The sequence below is a fragment of the Mirounga leonina genome, unplaced genomic scaffold (genome assembly GCF_011800145.1).
Source record: "Mirounga leonina isolate KUSES-001 unplaced genomic scaffold, KU_Mleo_1.0 Mir_151, whole genome shotgun sequence".
In the NCBI taxonomy this organism is placed as follows: Eukaryota; Metazoa; Chordata; class Mammalia; order Carnivora; family Phocidae; genus Mirounga; species Mirounga leonina.
This window is the reverse complement of record NW_023270377.1, coordinates 13,477,692-13,491,049: the sequence shown is the minus strand read 5'-3', so window position 1 is coordinate 13,491,049 and position 13,358 is coordinate 13,477,692.

Here is a 13,358-nt window from a genome sequence, read left to right as displayed (position 1 = left end):
CAGAGATTCTGATTCGGTCATATGAGGAGAAGTCTAGGGAGCAGGGCTTTTTAGCAAGCATCACAGGTAATTCCGAGAAACTCTGAGAAACACTGCTGAAAGGAATATTCTGTCCCCAAATAAAACAACACCTTTCCTGTTTCTATATTTTTTAAATTATGTGCTCATTCCATAACCAAAATTATGAAAATATAAAACATAAATTTCAAAATCTTCAGTTTTACCAAGTTTTGGATTTTTTAAATATAATGTTTGCAATTTTTAAAATGCCACTTAAAATTCTCTTAAATCGGTTTTCATTTATAGCCTTGTCATTTATTAAAAGACCTAGCAGATTTTTTTCATTTATTTAATTACCAGAAATATTTTAGCCTGAATGCTAGAATCTCTTTAAAAAATATGCCAATAAGGAACATTTCTGAACTTATGAAAAAAGTTTACCTTTCATTTTCCTTGGTATATTTATTTTTTTTAAGATTTTATTTATTTATTTGAGAGAGAGAGCACGTGCATGCCTGAGAGAGCACAACTAGGGGAGGGGCACAGGGAGAGGGATAAGCAGACCTCCCATTGAGTGGGGAGTTGCACTAGGCCGGGTCCCAGGACCCTGAGATGATGACGTGAAACAAAGGCAGACGCCTAACCGACTGAGCCACCCGGGCACCTCCTTGGTATATTTCCATTGGATTGAGAATAGGGAATGAAATACAGGAATTACCTGATTCTGGAATTCTCATTGGATGTTCCCCATGATACTTGGGAGGTCAATATTATATGGACTTTAGGGAAGACTACTTTTTTTCCTCAATGGATGCCAGGATTCTGACACAAACTTTCTCTCTGTAGAGTATTTCCCAATCACAGAGGGCTCAGCAAGGCCGACCTTCTGTTGGAAAAGTAGAGAGAGATGGGATATCATGAATCCCTTGAACTCCACTGCACCGCCTGGAGCCTACTGACTTCCACGGCACCACCTGGAGCCTACTGACTTCCACGGCACCACCTGGAGCCTACTGACTATGACTAAGACTACTGTACGCATGGCATCCTCACCCTACAGCAATGCAAAGTTTGCTAGGTGTCGTAGTGCTCACAAAATATACATTAGCTATTGAAGAATGTCATATCGTAGGGCCATAAGACACTTCAGAAACCCACTAATTCTCTAAAGCCCCAATGCCTTCATCTTACAGATCACATAAGTGAAGCCCAGACTCACAGGAACCTCAAGATCTTCTTGAGGGTAAGATCGAGTCTTATCATCACATCATCACAAGCCCGGGCATAATCCTTGGGACGTCAAAAATATTAAATACATCAAGTTTGTGAGGGTGAATGGTGAACTAATTAAATGACTGTTGGATTTTCTTTTTTCTTCCTTTTTTTTTTTTTTTAAAGATTTTATTTACTTATTTGAGAAAGAATGAGAGAGAGAGGGAGAGCATGAGAGGGGGGAGGGTCAGAGGGAGAAGCAGACTCCCCGCCGAGCAGGGAGCCCGATGCGGGACTCGATCCCGGGACTCCAGGATCATGACCTGAGCTGAAGGCAGTTGCTTAACCAACTGAGCCACCCAGGCGCCCTGACTGTTGGATTTTCTAGCTCCCACATCCAATACCAGATCCAGAATGAGACAATTTGACAGCAGAGTGACCTTTGGTCCTTCCAACAGGTGAATGTGGACCCTCGGGTATTTCAGTTGTTCCAGGCAACTGCACATTGTGTCTGTTTTCCTATTATCTTTAGCAACACTGAACTGGAACAGGATTTTTAAAAAATGGACAAAAGGCATTGCTGTCTTAATTTTTCTTTCTTTCTTTCTTTTTTTTTTTTAAGATTTTATTTATTTATTTGACACAGAGGGAGGGAACACAAGCAAGGGGGAGTGTGAGAGGGAGAAGCAGGCTTCCTGCTGAGCAGGGATCCTGATGCAGGGCTCAATGCAGGGCTCGATCCCAGGACCCTGGGATCATGACCCGAGCCGAAGGCAAACGCCCAACCACTGAGCCACCCAGGCGCCCCTAATTTTTCTTTTTTAATTACTGATATTGAGCAACTTTTCTCATATTTATTGGGAAACAGTCTTTCTTCTGTCAATTCGGAATGCACTTCTTCATTGTGTTCTATCTTTCAATACTACTGTTCAGAAATACTATTCATCCTGATGTTTGATCTCTGTGTGAAACCTTTCTATCTTTGACTGGAGACTTGTATGCTCTTTTCTTCATTCCCAGCATTCTGAAATTTCATTTCATGATTATGTATTTTGGATAGGCTCTCTTTTGAGCAATTGGTTAAGGCCGTCCCATCTGAAAACTTGTATCATTCAGTGGTAGGAAAGTTTTTCTGAATTATTTCTTTGATAGTCTTCCCTTGTCTTTGTTCGTTTCTGCCTCGCATTCTGGAACTCCTCTTGGTTAGATCCCCTTCCTGGACCAGTCTACGTATCATCTCTCTCTCCTGTTTTCTCCCTATTTCTTGGTAAATTTCCTCCACTGTATCTTCCAATCCTTCTTCCATCGGGTCTTTCAACTCGGTGATGGTATTTTTAATTTCTAAGAAATCCTCTTTACTCTCTAAATGCTCTTTTTCTTAGAGCAACCTGTTCTTACTCTGTTAACACTGCATCTTCTCTTAGCCCTCTGAAGATACTGATGGCTCTTTTGAAATTATCTTTACCCTGGGCCTTCCAAGTAGCTTTTTCCTGTTTGTCTTGGTTTCTAATATTATATACTTTGCTCTTTGGCTGTTAGAATATGAAATCAAAAAGCAGATTGGAACCTCTGAATGCCTGTGTGAGACTTGTCAACCATGGTCTTCACTTTGAGAAACTCCGACCATTTCTTTAGGAAACTCCCTGACATCAATATCTTTGTCTCTTCTCTTGGTCGGTACATTTCCCTGCCTGGAGGAGTCAGGTCTATCTTGCCTTCAGAATGTCTGTCTGGCTGCCAGCATTCTGGCGGCTCATCTTGAGAAGAAAGCTGAAAGTCTCATACCCGTTGTGTCAACTTGCATTTACCTCCCCTGTTCTCAGCAAAATATCCCCACATTCAACTTGTTCTGGTACCTTCTGTTTTGTTCTCTGCAGGAAAACAAACAACTCTAGTCCAGTTTGGGGGTGGGGGTGGGAGAAAGCAATAAAAAGGCTCTGTGGAGACTGGGGAGGGCATATTGGAGTTCTAATTTCTTAAACAGACTAGGAACCAATTCTCTCTGGCTTTTAGCTTCATTTTTTCATCCACTTTTATAGGTTCCTGATGTGTTCAGTTCCTGAGACTTTGAAAGGTTTGTAGTGTAAATCAGATTGCTTCTTGATTTTCTCCTCTGCCAGGTTAGGATTTCGAGGAGCTGCTCGGTCATCTGCCATTATCCATCTGCTTTGCGATCCTAACATTGGCTATTGCTTTTTCTGCCCTCTGGTCTTGAGGAACTCTGCAAAAATCAAACAAAGAAAAACACCTTTACTCTCATTTTTGTAGGGTTTCAGGAGGGAGTGGAGGTTAGATATGTGTGTCCAATCTGGTATCTTTAATGGTGGTCTTCATTTATTCTCTCAGATGAACCTGAGAACCGGTTTGTTTTGCTAAAAACATATCTGTCATTAACCCACTCACTCCCACCAAAGGTCAAACTCTTCATTTTATCCATTACTTCTACTTCGGTTTGTTTATCAATTAATTTCTAGTTTTATATTTATTATTTTCTTTCCTTTCCTTTTGATTTGTTTTCTGGTTATTTTTATTATGAGCTTGAATTGAATGCTTTGTCTTTTATTAAATAATAGAGGCATTGAATCCTGAATTTTCTTCAGTGTATGACTGTGGCCAAATTCTGTAGTTGTTAATATCTAATATTCCCACTGCTGTTCGATTTTAAGGAGCTTGTAATTTCAATTTTTATTTTCTTGCTGACAGGACTTACTTAGAAGAGCAGTCTTAAGTTTCCGAATGGGATTAATTTTGTTATCTTTTTACTTATTAATGTTTAACCTTGCTTCACTGAACATGAGAGGAAGTAGAACTATAAAATTTTACTAAAATTATTTTTATGTTATGCTTCTCCTATTTAAGAAAATTATTTTTTGCCTTTAAACTTCATAACTCCTTGGGGCGCCTGGGTGGCTCAGTCGTTAAGCATCTGCCTTCGGCTCAGGTCATGATCTCGGGGTCCTGGGATCGAGCCCCACATCGGGCTCCCTGCTCGGCAGGAAGCCTGCTTCTCCCTCTCCCACTCCCCCTGCTTGTGTTCCCTCTCTCGCTGTGCCTCTCTCTGTCAAATAAATAAATAAAATCTTTAAAAAAAATAAAAATAAAAATAAACTTCGTAACTCCTTTATGAAAATTCTGTAAGTTTAACTATAAAGTTTATGTAGCATAATGGAGATAATGTTTTTAAAAATATGTACCTGCTTTGTCTTCTGCCTTTCCGCACATGTAAGCCCAAGGTGTTCATCTGCCACCAAGAGATGTTGGAAAATGAGAATTATTAAGATTCATTTGTGGAGAAGAAATGTAATGATGAACAAAGAGTTTTCAGTTTCTGACATTTAAATGGCATTTTGCAAGAAGACAATAGGCAAATATGCTTGAAAGTCCGTTGAAAACAAAGACGTGTCTAAATTCCTTTGCTTCTACTTAATATATCAAATGCTAGGCTGGGACCACAAAGCAGTAATTCTCCCAAAGTTCATAGAAAATAGTTTTGTCCACCAGGAGGGATTAGCCAAGAAATTGGAACCAGCAAGGTGGCTGATGTTAAGCAGAGGAAGTGAAAGAGGAGTTTGTCTGTTCTGGTCCTGGGGCAGAGGGGAACAGTTGGAAAAGCAAGACAAAGAGGCCAGCGGGGATGGGGACATAGGAGGAGGGAGTCAAATGGGTGTCTGATTTTGCTTGGAGCCTTGGCTTGGTGAGAGAAACATGCTAAGATGATGATGGGGCCTCTCCCCCCGCCACCCCCGCCCCCAGGGCCATAGAAGAAGCCTGACTGAGGTGCACAGTAGCTCTACTCTAGGGAGGGATGGCCATGTGGTTACACAACAGGAGGGTCCAAATCTGTGGCCTTCACCCCTGTTCACACGTCAAGGGGTGGAGGGTGCAGAGCTGAGAAGGAGCAGACAAGGGGCAGGCTGGGAGTGGATTGCTGAGCTAAGCTGGAAGGGACGAGGGCCAATTGGTTGTCAGATATGGAGCTCTCAGAAAACGCTGCCAACGTAGCTCTGCACTGCATCTGGCATTTGGTATTGCAAGTGAGAATTCTGATGGGAGTCTGATTCTCTTTCCTTTGCAGGCAAACTATACTTTGTATCTATTTTGGAAAATGCTTATTTTATCCTGAGAAATCAAATATATGTTTTTCAAGTTGTTTCCACTTTTTCAATAATCCTGCCAAACATTTGTGAGGCATTCTGACTCAGAATTCACAGAATTCTTAAACATGGGGAAATTTTCTTTTGGGATTTGTTTTGTTTTTGCTTATCCTCCATCGCTTGCTGGTTTCCTAGGGCTCCTATTCATGAATATGGGGTCTCTTTGGTCTCTTCTTTCAGAAATTCCCTTCCTTGGTCTTTTTGCTTTGCACCCTGGAAGAATTATTTACCCTTCTAAATCATTATTTCCACTTTGGGGAATGTTTTCCCCATCAGTGTTTCTAATAAGTTAAACATTTTTGACAATTATGTTCTTTTCCTATTTCCAAGAAGTCTTTCTTATTTTTGTAAATAGTCCTTTCTTATGACAAGATTGATTTATTACTGCAATATCCCTGAAATGAACAAGACGACACATGCTTAAATATTGTTAAATTGTCTTCTGCTTTCTGCACCCGGGTGCCCTCCGTTTTCACATGTGATGCCACAGCCTAGTTGTTTTGTTGGAGATACGGGCTCTGTTAGTATTCATGTTGGTCTGACTGCAGGAGGCCCTAGCTTAGGTACAGGGAGGATGCTGGGGTGATTTTATCTCTTGGGAGCTAAAGGGGATCCTCCTGAGCTTTGGAAGCCTGTGGGGATTATTCTCTTCCCACAATGCCACAGGGAATTCTGGGTACATAAGTTTCCCCTGCAGGAGAACTGATGGGAAAGCACCAGAGCTGTAGAGGGCGCTCATTTCTGGTTTTCGTCGTGAGAAAGTATTCTCCTTCCACATTAGCTGAGATTCCTGGGTGAGGAGAGAGGAAAGGGATGAGGATCGAGACAACATGCGTCTAGGCTGCACTCTTGCTCACAAGTGCGTGATCATTAATAATTGGGGTTGGGAGGGACTGAGGCATACCACCCTCAGTGTAGTATATTATTATATAATCCATTTTATGCAGTCATAGTTTAGAAAGAGGAAATCCTTGTTTCCCTTACTAGGTAATAATAATTTCCTACCCAAAGTCCATCAACACCTGAAAATTGTTCTGCAGGGGAAAGAGGTTGGAAAGTAAAGTCTCCTAGAATTTGGAGCTATGATGAAATGTAACAGGATGGTGTTCATGAACAAAGAAAAGATTTAAAATTGCAAGGAAAGAACTGCACTTAAATGGCCATATTTCATGAAGCATATGTGGGCTGTTAAAACCCGTACATACACTACCTGCCTTCAAGACTTACTATAAAGCTATAATAACTAAGACAGCCTGCTATGGGTGAGAGAACAGACAAATAGACCAATGGAACAGAATAGAGAGCCTAGAAATAGACCCACACAAGCATACACAGTCAACTGATTTTTGACAAAGGAGCAAATGCAATTCAATGGGGGGAAAGATCATCTTTTCAATAAACAGTGCCAGAATGGGACATCCTCATGCCAAAAAAAAAAAAAAGAGTGAATCTCAACATAGATCTTGCACCTTTCACAAAAATTAACTCAAAGGGATCATATATCTAATAATAAAACTTGAAACTATAAATCATCTAGAAGATAACACAGGGGAAAATCTATGTGACCTTAGGTTTGGCAGTGAACTTTTTAGATTCAACACCAAAAGCTTGATCCATGAGAAAAAAACAAAAACAAAATCTGGTAAGTTGGACTTCACCAGATTTTAAACTTTTGCTCTGCAACCAACATGGTTAAAAGGATGAAAAGACAAGCCACAAACTGGGAGAAAGTATTTGCAAAACACCTATCTAATAAAGGACTTCTATCCAAAGCATGTGATGAACTCTAAAAACGGAGCAATAAGAAAACAATCCACTTTTTAAATGGGCAAAATATCTGCACAGACACCTCTCCAAAGAAGATACACAGGTGGCGGATGAGCATATGAAAAAGTGCTCCTCCTCATACGTCACTGAGGAATTGCAAGTTAAAATTAACCACGAGATACCAACACACACATTTTGGAATGACTAAAATCCAAACACTCACAAGAGCAAACGTCCGCAAGGATGTAGAGCTGTAAGAACTCTCGTTGCTGGTGGGAACGCAAAATGGTGCAGTCACTTTGGAAGACAGTTTGACAGATTCTTACAAAGCTTAACGTAGTCTTAAGACATGATCCAGAAATCCTTGGTATTTACCCAAAAGAGTTGAAAACTTCTGTCCACTCAAAACTGGTATACTAATGTTTATAGCAGCTTTATCCATAGTTGGGAAAAGCTGGAAGCAACTAAGATGTCCTTTAATAGGGGAATAGATAAACTGAGGTACACCCATACAATGGAATATTATTCAGTGATAACAATTAATTAGTTATCAAGTCATGAAAGGACATGGAGGAAACTTAAATACATGCTGCTAAGTGAATAAAGCTAATTGGAAAAGGCCACCTTTTTGCTATATGATTCCAACCATATGATTTTTCTGGAAAAGGCAAATCTATAGAGAGAATAGATAATCAGTGGCTCTCAGAAGTTTGAGGTAAGCAGGAGGGATGAATAAATGGAACCCAGGGGATTTTTACAGTAATGAAACTATTCTGTATGGTACTGGAATGGTGGATACCTAACATGAGGCATTTGTCAAAACCCATAGAGCTTACCACACAGAGTGGACCCTAATGTAAAATGCAGATGTTAATTAATAATAGTGCATCCGTATTGGTTCATTAATGGTAACAAATGTAGCACACTAATGTACTAATGCAAGATGTTAATAATCAGGAAATGGTAAGCAGAGAAGGGATATGTGGAAACCCTCTGAACTTTCTGTTAAATTTTTTGTAAATCTAAAACCGCTGTGAAAAATAGTCTATAAATTAAAACAGAACAAAACTGTACCTTCCTACCCACTCCCTGCCCTTCAAATTTTTCCAAGTGAAAACGGATTCAAATGAAATCCTGAAGGAGCAAGAAGGAACACAGAAGTCTTTCTGGATGTATTGGCTGTCTCTTCGGTAATGCCTGCACTCCCGACCTGGCTAAGTATTCAGGTGATTTGTCTTGCCTCTTCATTTGGACGGCATGTTCTTTAAGGTATTTCATTAGGTAACTTGCATGTAGTAGATTCTTGACAGCTACTAGTTAAATCAACTTAATCTTATACCGGTTCTTCAAATTACTTTTGATATCTCAAGCCCAAAGAAGATACATTAGCAAATACACTGCCATCAGGCATGGAAAGAATTAAGACATAACATTATCCTGTTGGCCTTAACTTCCCATGAGTTTTCTACTGGCAAAACATTTTTACATGGCCTTCTTCAAATGAATCGTCCAGCCCAATTAAAGGATGGCCTTTTAATAATTCAGAAATAATGTTTTATATTGTGAAGTGACAGGAGAAAAGGAACTGGTCAATGCGACAAAAAAAAAAAAAAAAAAAAAAAACCCAAAGGGGATGGGACGCCTGGGTGGCTCAGTGGGTTAAGCGTCTGCCTTCGGCTCAGGTCATGATCCCAGGGTCCTGGGATCGAGTCCCACATCGGGCTCCTTGCTCAATGGGAAGCCTGCTTCTGCCTCTGCCAGCCACTCCCCCTGCTTGAGCTCTCTCTCTCTGACAAACAAATAAATAAAATCTTTTTTTTTTTTTAAGATTTTATTTATTTGTTTGACAGAGAGAGACACAGCGAGAGAGGGAACACAAGCAGGGGGAGTGGGAGAGGGAGAAGCAGGCTTCCTGCGGAGCAGGGAGCCCGATGTGGGGCTCGATTCCAGGACCCTGGGATCATGACCTGAGCCAAAGGCAGACGCTTAACAACTGAGCCACCCAGGCGCCCCAATAAATAAAATCTTTAAAAACAAAACAAAACACAACTGTAGAGGTCTTTAAACTCCCTGGGCTTCAATCCATAAAGAAAATAAATATTGATTATTTAACTAATTATAATGTTTATTTTGAAGAACAAGATAAAATGGTTTACTTGGTGTGGCAGGCTGAATAATGCCTCCCCTCCCCACCCCATCCCAAGATGTCCACATCCTAGTCTCGGGAACCTGTGGTTATGTTATTTTATAGGGCAAAAGGAACTTCACAGATACGATTAAGTTAAAAATCTTGAGAGGGAAGATTATCTTGGGTTATCAGGGTAGGCCTGATGTGATTACAGGGTCCCTGTAAGAGGGAAGCAGGGGGCTCAGAGTCCAAGACAAGGGGTGTGATTGATAGAGGCAGTGGGGGAGGAGGAGAGAGTTTTGAGGATTTTCCATGATGGCCTTGAAGATGGAAGACCGAGAGCCTCTCCAAGGAGGCATCCTTCAGAAGCTAGTGAAGGCAAAGAAATGGATTCTCTCCCGAAGTGCCTACAAGGCCACAACCCTGCTGGTATATTGACTTTACACCAGTGACACTGATTTTGGACTCCTGACCTCCAGAACTATAAGATAATAAATTTTAGCCACTATTTCATGCTAAATTATTACAGCAGCCATAGGAAACTCATACACCCAGGCAGAGACAATCCATCTTGTAATAGTTTTCATTCTGGAACAAGCTGATTTTAAATGAAGAAAACAACAATAAACAACAAAAGGGTGTGTGTGTGTGTATGTGTGTACATGAAAATACGTCCAGTCGACCCAGGGACTCCAGGAAATTGAAATGCTGCTGGCGAAGGACTAGTAGATATCCAGGAGTCTTGGATTCTACATCAGGAAACAACTCATGCCCAACTAAAAGGAGTTGATTTAGAATGATTGGACTTAGATTAAAATCAAGAAAAATGCAAATATTTGTGACTCTTTGTAGATCAGATTTTTAAAGGAAAATGCCAATTAGTGGAAGAATTAAATGTGGCTGAGATGTCCAATCCCATGAGCTGGAGACCAGGAGACTATATTTGGCAGATGTCCCCTTTACACCATAGTAAAGTCTTGATTTCATTTCTGAATGATGAGAATGGACAAATCCAGCCTGCAGAAGATGTTTTTTAAGGGAGCTCACTACTTTTTCTTTTTTTAAGATTTTATTTACTTATTTGAGAGAGAGAACACAAGCAGGCAGAGGGGCAGAGGGAGAGGAGAAGCAGACTTCCAGCTGAGCAGGGAGCCCAACATGGGGCTCGATCCCAAGACCCTGGGATCATGACTTGAGCTGAAAGTAGATGCTTAACCAACTGAGCCACCCAGGCACCCCAGGAGCTCGCTCCCTTAAGAAGCACCAGTTTCTTCTTTCAGTTGGAGACAAAAGAAATATACATTACCTCAAGTTCAATAGGTAGGAGAAAGGAGAGGAGCAACAAGGGAAAGTTTAGGTGTGGAAACTATACTGCGAGGGTTAAACCAGATGTGTAGTAGGAGCAATCAGGAACCTCAGAAGATGAAAGGACACATCTGACTCAGAAAAGGAATTGAAGGATCCAAGCGGGAGCCAGCCTGGGGTGAACCCAACAGACTCATTCATTTAGGGCCCTACCTCCAGGTGACAAGGTACTTCTAAACACCAGCAGACTTGGAACTAATTTTCTTGGTTCTACTTTGCTTCACGTATATTATATGGCCACACCCTGAGAAGACACAGGTCATTAGTGAAGGGTTTTGCTGCAGAGGAGGGAGACAGGAGAAGTTTGGATAGAAAAGCAGGATTCATTTTCAAAGAGCAAACATATAAAGGAGAGATCCTTCTAGATATTAAGAGCTTGATTTGCTGGTATTGATTTTCACAAGATAAAGTTAAACACATGAATAATTAATAAGACACATGCTGTACATTTAGCTCATCAGAAAATTCTTTTTATGATAAAAATTAAAAAGGCGCATGTGGGTTAATGGTTTTTCCAAATACAATTTAGCACACCATTAAAGACAATGAGCATGCAAATGGTAGAGTTTGAATGTCAGAATCTTTGGAGTAATAAGGTATTTGGAGAAATGAGAACTCGAGGTGTGAAAGGAAAGTGACTTTGTTGAAGATTAACACAGTGAAATTATCTTACTTAATCTCCTTACTGATTATTATTTTTTTTTTAAAGATTTTATTTATTTGACAGAGAGAGACAGCGAGAGAAGGAACACAAGCAGGGGGAGTGGGAGAGGGAGAAGCAGGCTTCCTGCCGAGCAGGGAGCCCGATGTGGGGCTCGATCCCAGGACCCTGGGATCATGACCTGAGCCGAAGGCAGACGCTTAACGACTGAGCCACCCAGGCGCCCCTCCTTACTGATTATTTTTATAGTGAGTGGAATTGCCATTCAAAATGCCTCCCTGCTGATTATGTTTTAATTTTGCTTCATATAATTTTAAATATCTTCTGGGCAGAGGAATTATGCAAGAGTTCACAATGGTCTATATCTAAACTAGATCTAAAACAGGAATCTTTCATTTTTTACACAACTGTCAATTGTCAAAATGCTGGTTTTTCTCCAGAAGCATTAGACCAGAGTGAAAGTGAACTTATTGCCAAGTTAGGAATGCCTGAATTCAACTGCAATAGCAAAAGGATTATGTGTGTAGAACATTATAATTTATCTGTCATACACGTGACGAGTCAGACAAGAGTTGACGTTCACATTCTGGATTTTGCCTTCCCCCAGTCTTGCCCATCCCAGTAAAAGCACCACCACCCACCTCCTTGTCCAAGACCTTAAAGTTTTGTCTGGGCCAGGGGTTCCAGGTTTGGCTTCCATATTCAATCAGCAAGGTTGCTGGATCTCCCTAAAAAACACATCACACCAATCCACCTGATCATGGGAGCTCACAAGCCACCATCATCTTTTCAGGAGAATACTACAAAACCCTTGAAATCAGGCTCTTGTCCCTCATTCACCACACTACTGTTTAAAAAACTTTCAAATTGTCCCTCCTCTGATTAAAATTCTCCATTGGCTTCCCACTGATTACATTTAAAAACACAAGCCAAACTCTTTATCAAAGGCTGCAAAATGTTGAACTAGTCATTTATCGATTGTATTTTGAGAAATTAGCTTTATTGAAGTACAATTTATATATAATAAAATTTACCAGTTTGAAGGGTACAATTCAATGAGCTTTGACAAATATACTCATGATATAGAATACCATCAACCCAAAAAATTCCTTTCCGGTCCCTTACAGTTAATCTCCTCCCCCAATCCCCTGGCAATTTTTTTCTGGAAAGGGCTAGAAAGTAAATAATTTAGGTTTGGCACTCCAAAGAGTTTCTATCACAACTACTCAAAAGCAGCCATAATACGTAAATAGCAATACATAAATGAGCACAGTTGTGTTCCAATTAAAAAAAATTTTTTTAACAATTTGCCTTTTTTTTTTTTTAAGATTTTATTTATTTGACAGAGAGAGAGATAGCGAGAGCAAGAACACAAGCAGGGGGAATGGGAGAGGGAGAAGCAGGCTCCCCGCTGAGCAGGGAGCCCGATGCGGGGCTCGATCCCAGGACCCTGGGATCATGACCTGAGCCCAAGGCAGGCACTTAACGACTGAGCCACCCAGGTGCCCCTCCAATTAAAATTTTATTTACAAAATAGGCATCAGGCCAGATTTGGCACACAAGTGATAGTTTTCCAACCACTGATTTATAGTTATAAGATTTTGAAAAATATTGTTGATTATTTCTTTTTTTTTAAAGATTTTATTTATTTATTTGAGAGAGAGAATGAGAGACGGAGAGCATGAGAGGGAGGAGCGTCAGAGGGAGAAGCAGACTCCCTGCCGAGCAGGGATCCCGATGCGGGACTCGATCCCGGGATTCCAGGATCATGACCTGAGCCGAAGGCAGTCGCTTAACCAACTGAGCCACCCAGGCGCCCCTGTTGATTATTTCTTAAATATGTTTTCAGTCCCTGTCTCCTTAGCCCTCCTACTGGCACTTCAATTACACATATTTTAGATCATTTAATATTGTCCTGAAAGTCACTGATGCTTTATTCTTTTTTTGTTTTGTTTTTAATATCTCCGTACTGCCTGGATAGCTTCTACTGCTTTGTCTTCAAAGTTGAGCTTTCCTGCTTTAATGTCACCCAATATGTTTTTCATTTCAGATGCTGTGTTTTTAATCTCTT